Below are 13,241 nucleotides of genomic sequence, written 5' to 3' on the forward strand. Positions count from 1 at the left end.
AAAGATCTCCTTTCATTCTCTACTCATTTCCATAGTGGACTCTCCACAGCTGCCTTTGCTAATTCCTGCCAGGGCGTTAAGGTATTTCCCTAGACCATAGTTTATGCAGGAGTAAGATTTTCAAGTCAGTGAACAAGAAACAATACATACAAACAGGCAGTTCATTCTCAAAAATATTTTTCACGAGGTTTGATGATTTTAAAAAGAAATGATGACAACTTTAAAGAATTAAAACCCTTGAACATTTCTTAAATCACTTTTAAAGAACAGTACATATGATTTTCTGTGTACAGACCTGCACATATGCATAAATATTAACATATATAGTAATCCAAAGTATGTAATAAAGGGTGTGTGACTGCATCTACACAGACCAAAATCACACGCAGTGTGGCAAACGCCTTCACTCTGAGAGGCTCTAGGGCACTGTGATGGATGGGGGACCGTGGATCACTGCCACCAGCTCATGCTCACTCGCACACATAACCGTGTGGAGTGCGTGGTGGGCAGAATTCCCTCATTGTTTAAACACATTCTCTTCCCTCCCTGTGGCCACCCTGCAACAGATTTGAATTTCCAGATGTTTAATGCCTGACTGTTAACACATACACTGAGCTTCCTAATCACAGCATTCTCTTCTACGCATTGTCTGACTCTTCCCACTAATGGAAAGCAAAGCTAATCTATCCACCCAACCATCGGTTCCTGAAGAGATTTTCTATTTCACCAGATGGATGCTTGCTCACCCTGGAAGAGTAATATTCCACACCCTGCATGGCAGCCGCTCCTGTCTCTTCCCGACACCTGACTTCTGAGAGCTGGGCCCTGGCAGCAGAGCCTGGCTTCTGAGCTGGATGTTCGCTTTGCCTCACTCTCCGCTCTCAGTCCGCCACTTTGTCCTACAGGTGATTGGGAGCCACCAGAGAATTTCGGTCAAGGACATGATACAATTTACTTTCTGTTTGGCTCTGATGACAATGGCAGCAAAAGAGAGACATGGCATTATAAAGCTGCTAGTTAATGATTTAGGCAATAGATGCCCAAGATGGGAGGGAAGCATTTGGAGGCCAAGTCACCAGGATGGTGATGGAGAAGTGGAGTGAGAATTAAGGCTCTCAATGAGAGAGAGAGAGAGAGAGAGAGAGAGAGAGAGAGAGAGAGAGAGAGAGAGAGAGAGAGGTGGGGGATATTCCTGTATTGAATTTATGGCAGGATCAGAGATGTAAACAATTGGAAAAAAAGAGTTTCTTATTTCCATCACTTCTCCATGATAAACCACATCTCTGTTTTCCTCCTTTCGTTTTTCTCTTCCTTCTTGTGCTTTTTCTCCCCTTATCTCCATTTTCCTTTCCCCCATTAATTCACTGGGTCATTTAACACTTCACTAAAAGTTCCTCTGTGCCCTGCCTCTGCTTCTGTATTCCCTGCCCTGCCATCACTGCTGTGTTACTTAACTCTGCATCACCTGCAGGGAGCTTTCTACTGAATCAAACCATGTGCGTGTCCGCATTGATGTTTGCTGTGTCAGGTCGGCTCCCCTGAGACTGTGGTGCCTGAACTGTGGCGTCTGACACTCAGTCACACTGCTTGGCTTGCTCGCGATGCCCTGTGTCTCAGCTGTGCAAATGCCAAGGTGTTTAGGTTTCAGAGAACTGTCCGTCCTTAGCAGACTTGCACAGTTCATGGTGCTCTTCATTAACAATGGGATTTCCAGCGCCAGGTCCCCCTGGCTGTTCAGGGCTCCGCTTGTGCTCCCAGCAGCCAGCCAGATGCTCATCCTTGTATTTCTCCTGGGGAAGAAGGCTCATTGCAGGCAATGGGATTGGCAAAATACTGCTGGAATTAATGAGTTTCCCAGCATGCTCCCTACTTATAGTCTTGTTACTTAGGGTGGCCTCAAATGTCCCTCTCCGTAGTCCTTCCTCCTTGCTGCGATTTTATTTCTGTTCAGATCTTTCCATATTGTCCCAGAAACTTTTTGTCAGCTAGTGAGTGAACGGTCAGCAACATGAAACCCAACACAGACTCAGAGGAGAAGATGCCTTTAATTCGAAGCCTTTTAATCACCTCCAATCCGGAAATGACTACTACAACTAGAATGGGTAAAACCCAACAACAGCAGCCTACTCTGCTTGTGACCTGGTTGCTAATTAGGTCCAGATCTTAGATTCTGCTCTTTGCTTCCTTCTTCTCCAGGGGAGAAGGGCTTGGTTTTTATCTTGTGGGTTTGCTAATGCAAAACTAACAACTTTATCTTCGTGCCAGAGAGTAAAGACCAGGAATCACTGCTTTGGACTAAGAGGGTTGTTGTTATAAAAGGAATGTATACAAGTCTTTAAGATAGAGTCCAGCTTGGGGTAGCCTTGGCAGTCTGACAGTTTTTCCTCTACTGTCCTCTCTGTCACTCAGGTACTGAGTTTGGGATCAGAGTGTGGCTGAACACGACTGACTAAGACACTGCTGCTCCAATAGTGGCCAAATGTTGTTCTCCAGCTCATGATGTAAAGACACTAACAATTTCTCTGTTGAGTCATTTTTAAAAGTGAACACTAAAGTGGCATCAGGGTCACTTACACATTGGTCAATCTAAGTATGCAATACAGGTAAGATGGGTAGTGAGGTCAGCTTTCGATTGACCTTCAGGCATCAAGGAAAGTTGTGTGATACTATTTTCATTGTTAGGTGGTGTCTCAGTGGCAAGAAAAACTTGTTTGCAAGTTTTAAAAAAAGTGTCTAGTATTAGCTCATTAATCTCCATTTTAATTCATCATCGATACTTTAGTTTCAGTGACTATTTCCTTCACTATAATTTGCATTTGGCCCTTTTCAAATATTCTTGTTGTTTTTCATAATGGTTTGTGTTCCCCAAAGTTGGCTCCCCCAAATGGCTGGAAGTTGGTGCTGTCTGTTAGATGAGAGTTTAGCTTGAGTTGTCATCAAATTCAGATTCTAAGATTACATTCTCCAACTCAGGTTGAGGTGTGGGTGAGGCTCCTGTGTGGCTCCTCGAGCACACTCCCTGTCCACCTAAAGACTTGGAGAGACAAAGCACCTGTTCCTCCACACTCCTAACACACAGTGATGGTCCAAGGGCAGAAGCCTGCCATAGACACTCCTGTTTAGTACGGTATGTGGGGGAGAGAAATTCATGTCCATTGCTGGTCCATAGCAGTTCTGAAATCTAGCCAGGCAAACGTCAGTTCCTTGGTTAGCACTCGGTCTTATACCTTGGGAGCTGTTCTCCATAGCTCTTGTCTTCACCCTCTTGGCTTCTGGTTCCCCAATTTTATTGAGATGTAATTGAGCTATAACATGTGTAAAATTAATGTTTCAAATATAATAATTTAAGACATATATTTGTGGGGTGATTACTGCAATAAGGTTAAATACACCCATCACCTCTCATAGCTACAATGTGTGTTTGTGTGTGTGTGTGTGTGTGTTGATTACTTTTAAGATCTACTCTCTTTGCAACCTTCAAATATACAAAATAGTATTGTTAAGTATAGTCACCATGCTGTCTGTTACATCCGCAGAGCTTATTAATTTTAAAACTGGAAGTTGCACCCTTTGACCACTTTCACCCATTATCCTCCTCAGCCCCTCACTCCTGGCAATCACCAATCTGATCTCTGCTTCTATGAGGTCAGCTTCTTTTAGATTTCACATGTAAGTGAAGTCATACAGTATTTGTCTTTCTCTGTCTGACTTATTTCACATAGCATGTATCCTCAATGATCATCCATGTTGTCACAAATGCAGAATTTCCTTTTTTGTTATGACTGAGTAATATTCAATTTTATAATACTTAGGTGGTTTCCATGTCTTGGCTACTGTGAATAACGCTGCAATGAACATGAATTGCAGGTATCTCTTCAACATAGTAATTTTATTTCCTTTGGATATATACCCAGAAGTGGAATTGCTGGATCATATGATACTTCTATTTTTAACTTTTTGAGGAACCTACATGCTGTTTTCCATAGTGGCTGCACCAATTTACATTCCCATCAGCAGTGCACAAGGATTCTCTTTTCTCTGCCCCCTCGCAAGCACTTGTTACCCTTGTATTTTTGATAATAGTCATCTTAGCAAGTGTGATGTATTATCTCATTATGAGATTGTTTTGCATTTCCTTGATAATTAATGATGTTGACTACCTTTTTATGTACCTGTTGGCCATTCATATTTGTTCTCTGAAAAAATGTCTATTCAGGCCTTTTAACTGGTATTAATTAGATTTTTTTTTTTTTTTGCTATTGAGTTGTATGAGTTTCTTATATATTTTGAATATTAAGCCATTACCAGGTAGATGGTCTGCAAATATTTTCTTTTTAGTTTGATGTAATCCCCTTGCTGATTTTTTCCTTTGTTGCTTGTGCTTTGGTGTCATATCCATAAAAATCATTGCCAAGGCCAATGTCAAGGATTTCCCCCTCTGTTTTCTTCTAGGCGTTTTATGGCTTCTAGCTTTATATTTAACCCTTTATGCATTTCAAATTAATTTTTGTGAGCAGTATAAGATTGGGATCCAATTTCATTCTTTTGCCTGTGAATATCCAGTTTTCCCAACACTATTTATTGAAGAGACTATCTTTTTCCATTGAGTATTCTTTGTTCCCCTGTCAAATTTAATTGAGTGTATATACATGGGTTTATTTCTGGGCTCTTGATTCTGTTACATTGGTCTGTGTGTCTGTTTTTATGCCAGTACCGTGCTATTTTGATTATTTTATAGTTTTTTTTATTATAGTTTGAAATGCCTCCAGCTTTGTTTTTCTTTCTCAGGATAATTTTCTCTTCCCTCTGAGAAGTGGCCCATGTTGTAATTGAGGCACCTGCCCAGCCTGATTCCTTCCTATAAAACTTTGGGAGTCCAAAGGTCTCTTTTCATTTTGTGCTCTCACTGTCCCTTGCAGTTATATCTGACACAGTTCCTTTAGGGACTTGAAGAGATTCTCTCTATAAATTTAGAATGTATTCCACCAGACAAAAGTCACCCTGACAAATGTGTTTGACATAAGCTCTTCTCTACCTTGGACTTCCGGTGAGGCTGCTGTGGGAAATGCTCCTCTGGATTTTGAAAGTCTCGTTGTTTAAGGTCTGCGAGACATCTTCTTAAGATCCTTGGGTGGTTTATTGTCTGTTTGGAAGGGTCTAGGGTACACTCCCTTTGACCTTTCTGATATCTTACAATTATAAGAAACGATCTTACAGTTCCACCCTGGATTTGATTCTCGCCCTGAGGCCATTTCTTACATTGAGAATCTTTTGTTGGAGAGATTGAACATTGGAAATAGTTTTATTTTTGAACCTAAAATACCTTGGCTTCTTTATAATTCTTCTAAATCCTACTTGAAAATGGAACAGTTCACTCTCTAGTTCATTTCCTTCATTTTTGAGTTTTCTATAGGTTTCAGGTGGAGACAGATGGGACCTTCAGCAGCTGTGAAGAAACATCTTAGCCAGATGACTTGAGTTCTTAGTGCTTTTCTCATTATGCACATTACTGAGGAGGAGAGTTTTGCTACATTTTATGTCACCACAAAACTATGGTCTCCTTTCTATCAGCTTTTAATGACATTTTCCTTACTTTCCTGTAAGCTCTTACCTATAGCCTCCTTGAGGCCCTTTTCTTTCATTAACACTCTGTCTGATGCCTTTTGGGCTGTTGCTAAGTCTCATCAAGGTTTTTCACGCTTCCAGTTTTCATTCAGTCATCAAGCCCTTACCATGTTTTTAATGGAAGAATCCCACTTCCAGGTACAAACTTAAAGGCTTAAACCCACAATTTAAAATATATAATGAACTTCCATAACTCAATAACAATAACATGAAATCCAATTAAAAATGGGCAAAGAATTTGAATAGACACTTTTCCAAAGAAGCTATACGAATGGCCAATCGCATATGAAAAGATACTCAACATCACCACTCATGAGAAAAATGCAAATCAAACCCACAATGAGATATCACCTCACACACATGAGGATGGACAATATATATATATATATATATATATATATATATATATATATATATATATATATAAAACCCACCGAAAATAGTAAGTGCTGGTGAGGATGTGGTGAAATTGGAACTCTACACACTGCTGGTGGGAATGTAAAATGGTACAACCTTTATGAAAAAAGTTCCTCGAAAAATTAAAAATTGAATTTCCAGATTATCTGGCAAGTCCACTTCTGAGCAGATACCCAAAAGGATTTAAAGCAGGATCTTGAATATTTGCTTCCTTGTGTCTATTACAGCATTACACACAAGGTCCAAGAGGTGGAGGCAACTCAAATATCTATAGACAAATGAATGGCTAAAGAAAGTGCAGTGTGTACATACAGTGGGATATTATGCAGCATGAAAAAAAATAAGGAAGTTTTGACACATGTTACAACATAAATAAGCCTCAGAGACATTATGCTAAGTGAAATTAGCCAATCGCAAAAGGACAAATCCTGAATGATTCCACTAATATGAAGTACCTACAGTCTTCAAAAAATTTTAGAGATAGGAAGTAGAAAGGTGGTTGCCAAGGGTTGGAAGAGGGGGAATTAGTATTTAATGGGTAGAGTTTCAGTTTTCCAAGATGAAAAAGTTCTAGAGATCTGTTGCACAACAATATAAAATGTATGCTTAAGAAAGGTTAAGATGGTAACTTTAATGTTAGTTTTTTGTCATAATAAAATAACCCCGAGCCATTTAAGTTTCCTCCTGATCTGTGAGTCAAGAATTCAGGCAGGGCCCAGCTGGGGATTCTCATGAAATTGCAGTCAGATTCTGGCAGTTGCTATAGTGATTTAAAGGCTTAACTGGGCTGGCTGTACAAGATCACTTATCCCCATGGCTGGCAGGTGATGCTGGCTGCTGGAAACTCAGCCGGGATGATTGATTCGAGAACCTGCTCAATGGCCTCTCCATGGGCCTTGAGATTCTTCACAGTGTGGTGGCCGCAAGTCAATGAAACTCCTAAAATGGTGGCTCCAGACTCCAATATACATAAGTGTTGCAGGATACAAGATGGAAACTAGACTGTATTTTTCTGACGTGTAGCTTCAGAAATCGCATAGAGTTACATCTGCCACAGTCTTGGGTTGTCCATGAGTTACAAGCCTGCCATGTTCAAGAGGAGGGGCTGTAGACTCCACCTCTGGGTGGCAGAATTGTCCAAGAATTGTCCAAGAATATATATAAATGCATATAAAATATAAATATCTTAAAACCGATATAATACCTAGGCTTTAAACACATTCATTTATGATACCTCCGCCCCAATGGCAAGATAGAGTATTTCCTTGAGAACTGACAGACAGTGAGCTATGCAGAAGAGAATTCTCAGCTCAGACCTGAACCAATATCTCTGGGTACCCAAAGGACTGAACCGGGATTGGCAAACTTTAATCTGCAAAGGGCCAGATTGTACCTATTTTAGGCTTTGTAGTCCATATGGTCTCTGTCACAACTCCTTAACTTTGCTGTTATAGTATAAAAGCAGCCGTAGACAATACATAAACAAGCGAGCATGGCTGTGTTTCAATGAAATCTTATTTATAAAAGCAGGCAGTGAGCCAGATTTGGCCCATCAGCCACAGTTTGCTGGCCCCTGGACTAGACTGTGGTTCTTTCCTGAGCTCCAGGTTAGCGATGGAGGGGGCAGCACTCATGCTACATCACTAAAGGTGATGCTGATGTCGGCAAGCCTGGCCTTAGGTGAGACCCTTTCCCCACTTACCTCTGATGGTGGCTAATTGAGGGTCTGAAGCTACTCCTGGATTTCCCTTGTAATCAAAGTACTAGCTGGGAGAGTTGACATAAAATCCATTTACTTAAAAATATCTTTTGGAACTTTCAAAGACCTGGCAACATGAGTCCTTGGTTAAGGCACAGTGACATTTCAATCTTGTTTGGTGGATGGTAAAATCAGGCCTCACAGCAGGTCCTTGAAGAACCTTCTGTGGCTGTGATTAGTGGAGAGAATGCAACAGATTCAAGTCCAGGGCTTTAGTTCCAAGGAAAAGTCTTTGCCAGATCAGGGCAGTTCCTCTGTCTCAAGAGATAGTCTAGGGAAAGCAGGAAATTGTCAGAATAGCGACTTACAGTGAGGATCAAACTAGAAACCCCGCATCAAGATTTAGGGCACCACCAAGTCTGATAGGAAGACGAGGCGACCTCTCTATCAGAAGAGCATCAGAGGGATCAATGACTTCTGACTCCGGACCTAATTCATCACCTACCCCTTCATGGTCAGTGTCATTGCCAGGCCTTGCCCCTGCTGGTTGGGAATCTGTGCTAGTACAAAGGCGAGAGGGAGAGGGACATTTGACTTACTGTCAAGGCCCGCGTCTGCTCTAACTGAATGCAAATCAGCTTGTTATTCAAACCATCTCTGTGTTTCAAGAGAAAGAGTTCGCTCTTATTTATGTTCTAACTCAAAGGCTAAGCTGTAATGTGAAACAGCTACCATGTCACTCGATAGATGCACAATGTCATTTTGGCACAGAGTTACATTTTCATTTTTTTAATGATTTCAGTCTAGAAACATACGGAATGGTTCTGTTGCCATGGAAGAGCCCGCCTTCCCCCTGTAGTCCCACCTGCCTCTCTCCTCTATTCCTTTGTGTCTTGTCACCACAGGGGTTTGACCGTACAGGGCTTGACCATGACTCTGACCATCTAACACACAGACAGAGATCAACGGACACATTTCTAAGGCTCAACATTATAGTGCGCTTCTGAAGCGAGGCAAAGATGTCTAGGGTGTGAAAGAGAGGGACAGTCGGGGTCACATCGTGGGGAAGTGCACAGGTGACCTGTTTTCAAAGCGTGTTCTGCCACTTACTAGTAAGTGTGTGTGGCACCCACCAAGGTGTTTAACCTCCCTGACACTCAGCTTCTGTGTCTGTGAAATGGAGGTGATTACACAGACTCCATCGGGCTCTTGTGAAGACTCTATTTGATAATATTTAGAAAGTGCTTGATGCAGGGCCAGGCACAATATATTCCCTCAATTAATGGGAGCTGTGAGAGATGTGATTAATGTTCAATGTATGTCATTTCCTCCTCACCCTGATCTTCATACCCTGGATGTCCCATTGATGTTGGGATTTGCCAGATGACTGGCTTTGGCCTGAGGAATGTGGGTGGAAATGGCAGCACTTAAATTCTGAGCCTAAGCCTTCAGGGCATGTGTGTTTCTGCCTGCTGCTCAGGTAGCCACTCTTCTTCCCCCTACATAGCTGGGACCCCAGAATGGGATCAGGGCTCTTCCCCGTGGCTTGAGCTAGACCTGATATCTGGAACCAAGCCCAAGACCGTGTCCCTGAAGACAGCTGGACCCTGGCTGACCTGCAGTCCTGTGAGTGAGAAATCGTTGCCTATTGTGGTATGCCACTGATATTTTGTTTGTTATGCAGGAACAGCTAACTGATTCAGCCAAGAAAAGATTAATCAAACACATCTTGAGCTCTCAGCCAGGCATGAGGGAGAGAACAGGCTGAGAGCCAGCAGAGCTAGTTGTCATTCTCACTTTGCCAGGAACTCACTGTATGACCTTTGAGCAGTGCAGGTTGTCTACCTGGCTCTGGTTTCTTCTAATGTGAGGAGATTATGCTCATTTTAGGTGGCTCAGTATAACATCAATTTTAGCTACAAACCTCTCTATATCTATATAACTGTCCTTCGAACATAGACTAATTTTTAATATTTGTTCAGAAACAAGAAGGCAGAAAGGGGTTATGATTAAAGTCAACAAAATGACAAATTACATGAATAAGTTGAGTAGGGCCTTGTTCCTAAATTCGTGGCACAGCATAAAGGAGGAGGACCCTGATATACATGGAAATTCTTCCATGTTGATGTAGGATCAATGGAAAGAGCTACTTTTATAATTGAAAGAAACTTTTGGAGCTCCTTCTTACAAAGTTATCACAAAGTGATAAACAAGACAAATATATAAACTTTCAGGTTTAAAATCCAGGTCTGGGTAAATTTCATTGGCTAGCACAGTGTTTTAAAAAATGAATTGTCAACATGTAGAAATGGAAGCATTTACATAAAAATTTATTTACATAAAAATTCATTTACATAAAATATTTCTTTTGAAGCACTCAAAGATCTGTCAACACATTCTGTTAAAGCACAGGGACAAACATTTGGAGCCAAGTAAGAGCTTTCTCCTCTTGATAGGACTTAAACTTTCTGATTCACTCTGATCTTCCTCTGACCCGTACTGGCTGCCTTGCTCAAAAAATCCTTTGAGGTTATAATCCTTTGTTTTTACAAACGCAATGACTGTTCCTAAATTGGTACGCAATGGCCTTGAGTGTGTGAAATCATTAATAGCTTTAGGTTATTGTCATAAAAGGTGACTGGGTCCTTGCCCAGGGAACTCTCCTGTGTCTCCATCCTGGAGCAACTTGGAGACCTATTTTTCTTTGCACTTTATAGAGAGCGGGTCAGTAAAAGGTCTTCTTTCAATGGTTAGAAGTAGGATAGGCAATTTCATATCAAAAACTGAACCCATACGCTCATCTCCTAACCTGCTCGTTCTCCTTATTCTACACTTTGGTTAATGATATCACCCACTCACTCAGGCTAGAAACCTAATGATCATCTGATTTTCTTCTTCCTTCCACTCACTATAGCCAAGTTCACATCCAAGTTACCAGCTTCTCTGAAAAGTCCATTGTGTTAGTCCCTATTTAATCTGTTCTCATGGCCACTACATCTGGACAACAATAATAATTGGTATGTGTCCACCCTATAACCAGAACAAGATTTCTAATCATGCGTCAATCTATTCCTGTCACCCTCTCTTTAAAAACTTTCAATAGTTGATTAGTCATTGCCCAAGGAGTACACACTTCTCAGTGCAGGGGTCCTCAAAATTTAGCTCTTATTTCTTCAATTTTACCTCTTGCTGTCCTTTGCCATACACCCTGTGTCATAGCCACTCTGACACAGTTGTGAAAATAAACGTTTCATGGGCATGACTCTTCATTTTTTTTCTGGTCTCCACCTTCCATGGCTATCAAAATTTTTTTTACTAAAAGTTCACCTTTTTTTGAAGCCTTTTCCAGTTCTCCTCAACCCTAAGTCAGATTTAATTATATCAGCCCCTTTCCAATTTCATCTGTTAGACAATTTATTCTAATTGGGCATAATTATCTACACTAATAAAAGAGAAAGATGCAAATTGACCAGACCTTCGTGACTCCCACCAGCCAATCGGGAGTGAGTATGCAAATTAACCCAACAAAGATGGTGGGTTAATTTGCATATGCAGGCACCCAGCGGTGGGGCTGGGTGGTACACTTGCATCGCCATGGCGACGATGCAGGTGTTCCACACCACCCCAGCTGCTCAGGACCTCTGGGCAGTGTGGGAAGGCGGAAAGGCGGCTCCCGGCCAAAGAGAAGGCGATGCCGGCAGTCAGGGGAAGAAAGGCCCATTCTTGCACAAATCTTCGTGCATTGGGCCTCTAGTGTTTATATGTTTCCCTGCCTCATTATTGACTTCTGGAAGACAAGATCAGATCTCATTAATTGTTGTAGCACCACCATCCCACAATGCTGGGCACATTGCAGGTATCAGTAAATGGTTGCTTAAAGAAGGAATGAATGCTCTGGCCGGCAGCTCAGTGGTTAGAGCATCGACCTGCACACTGCATGGTTGTGGGTTCAATTCTGGTTCAGGAGCACATATCTGGGTTGCAGGTCTTATCACCACCCATGGTCTGGATGCATGTGGGAAGCAACTAATTGATGTGTCTTTGTCACATCAATGTTTCTCTCTCTCCCTCTGCTCCCCTCCCTTTTACTCTCTCTAAAGTTAATGGGAAAAATATCCTCACTCATTGGGTGAGGATTAAAAAAAATTAAAAAAAGGGGATGAATGTATTACAAACAGACCTCTCTGAGTCCCCTCAGTGTCCAGCATATACTTTACTTGGTATTTCTAGTACCCACCTAGCACCATTCATAGTTATTAGCATATTATTGACTATATTCCCCAAGCTGCACTTTCTATCCCTGTGAATAGTTTGTAACTACATTTGAAGCTCTTAATCCCTTAACCTTTTTCTCCCAGTCTCCTAACCCTGCTTTCCTCTGGCAGCCATCAGTCTGTTCTCTGTATCTATGAGTCTGTTTCTATTTTGTTTATTCTTTTATTTTGTTAGATTCCACATATAAGTGAAGTAATATGGCATTTGTCTTTTTCTGTTTGACTCATTTTACTTACCATATATGTCCATCCAGGCTGTGGCAAATGGTAAGGTTTCATTCTTTTTCATGGCCAAGTAATATTCCATCGTATATACATACCACCATTATTTTTATCCATTTGGGCACTTAGTTGCTTCCATATCTTGGCTATTGTAAATAATGCTGCAATGAACATAGAGGTGCATATGTTCTTTTGAATTAGTATTTTGGTTTTCTTTTAATATACACCCAGAAGTGGAATAGCTTCTGGGTGTAACAAGGCAGTTCTATTTTTAATTTTTGAGGAACCTCCATACTGTTCCAGTGGCTGCAGCACTCTGCATTCCCACCAACAGTGCTTGGCGGTTCCCTTTTCTCCAGATCATCCCAACACTCATTCGGTGATTTATTGATGACAGCTATTCTGACAGGTGTGAGGTGCTATCTCATTGTGGTTTTAATTTGCATTTCTATGATAATTAGTGAGGTTGAGCATCTTTTCATGTGTCTATTGTCCATCGGTATGTCTTCTTTGGAGAAGTGCCTGTTCAGGTCCTCTGCCCACTTTTTAATTGGATTGTTTGTTTTTTGTTGTTGAATTGTCTGAGTTCTTTCTAAATTTTGGTTATTACCTCCTTATGAATGTATCATTGACACTATCTTCCTTTACTCAGTAGGTTTTCTTTTTGTTTTGTAGATGGTTTCCTTTACTGTGCAAAATAACTTTTTAGTTTGATGTGGTACCACTTGTTTCATTTTTATTTTGTTTCCCTTGCCTGAGGAGTTACATCAGAAGAAATATTACTGAGAAAAATGTCAGAGACTTTACTGCCTGTGTCTTCCTCTAGGAGTTTTATAGTTTAAAGTCTTACATTTAAGTCTTTAGTCCAATTTGAGTTTATTCTTGTATATGTGTAAGAAGGTGGTTAGTTTCACTTTTTACATGAAACTTAAGTTCAATTTTCCCAGCACCATTTATTAAATAGACTGTCTTTATCTGATTCTATTTACTTCCTCCTTCGTCAT

The sequence above is a fragment of the Myotis daubentonii genome, chromosome 4 (assembly GCF_963259705.1).
Source record: "Myotis daubentonii chromosome 4, mMyoDau2.1, whole genome shotgun sequence".
Lineage (NCBI taxonomy): Eukaryota > Metazoa > Chordata > Mammalia > Chiroptera > Vespertilionidae > Myotis > Myotis daubentonii.